Genomic DNA, 924 nt, shown 5'->3' on the forward strand with positions numbered 1-924 from the left:
CCCCCCCCCCCCTCCCCATGAGAGCTGTAAAATTTGCCCAGGAATTCAATAATAAATCTGAAAAGATAATTTTTCTTTGAATAATTTCGTCTGGTGTCATTCTATCCATTCTAGCTATTCTATCCATTCTATCCATTCTATCCTTTCTATCCATTTCACTAGTTTATTATAGAACTAGTTTAAGTGTGCCCGGTGGCGTTGCCCTTGAGTTTAAAATAAAACATCTAATTAAATAAAATATTTATAATTTATTTAGCCTTTGTTACCCCCCCCCCCCCCCAGGGTACCCATGGGTTCCCTCACAAAATATCAGCCAATTTAGTTCAGCCGTTTGGCCGGCTATAGCTAAAATAAATAGATATATAAATATAGATGAGCGAAAAGCTTTATTATAAAGAATATCGCTGGATATGGCTGAAAAAGTGGATCACAAAAAATTGTAAATTGTAGTGCAAACTTGTTGTGACTAAATCTGAATAAACCTCCCTTGAATAAACCTACCTTGAATAAACCTACCTTGAATAAACCTACCTTCAATAAACCTACCTTCAATAAACCTACCTTCAATAAACCTACCTTCAATAAACCTACCTTCAATAAACCTACCTTCAATAAACCTACCTTCAATAAACCTACCTTCAATAAACCTACCTTCAATAAACCTACCTTCAATAAACCTACCTTCAATAAACCTACCTTCAATAAACCTACCTTCAATAAACCTACCTTCAATAAACCTACCTTCAATAAACCTACCTTCAATAAACCTACCTTCAATAAACCTACCTTCAATAAACCTACCTTCAATAAACCTACCTTCAATAAACCTACCTTCAATAAACCTACCTTCAATAAACCTACCTTCAATAAACCTACCTTCAATAAACCTACCTTCAATAAACCTACCTTCAATAAACCTACCTT

This window comes from Eurytemora carolleeae, unplaced genomic scaffold (assembly GCF_000591075.1).
Source record: "Eurytemora carolleeae unplaced genomic scaffold, Eaff_2.0 scaffold621, whole genome shotgun sequence".
In the NCBI taxonomy this organism is placed as follows: Eukaryota; Metazoa; Arthropoda; class Copepoda; order Calanoida; family Temoridae; genus Eurytemora; species Eurytemora carolleeae.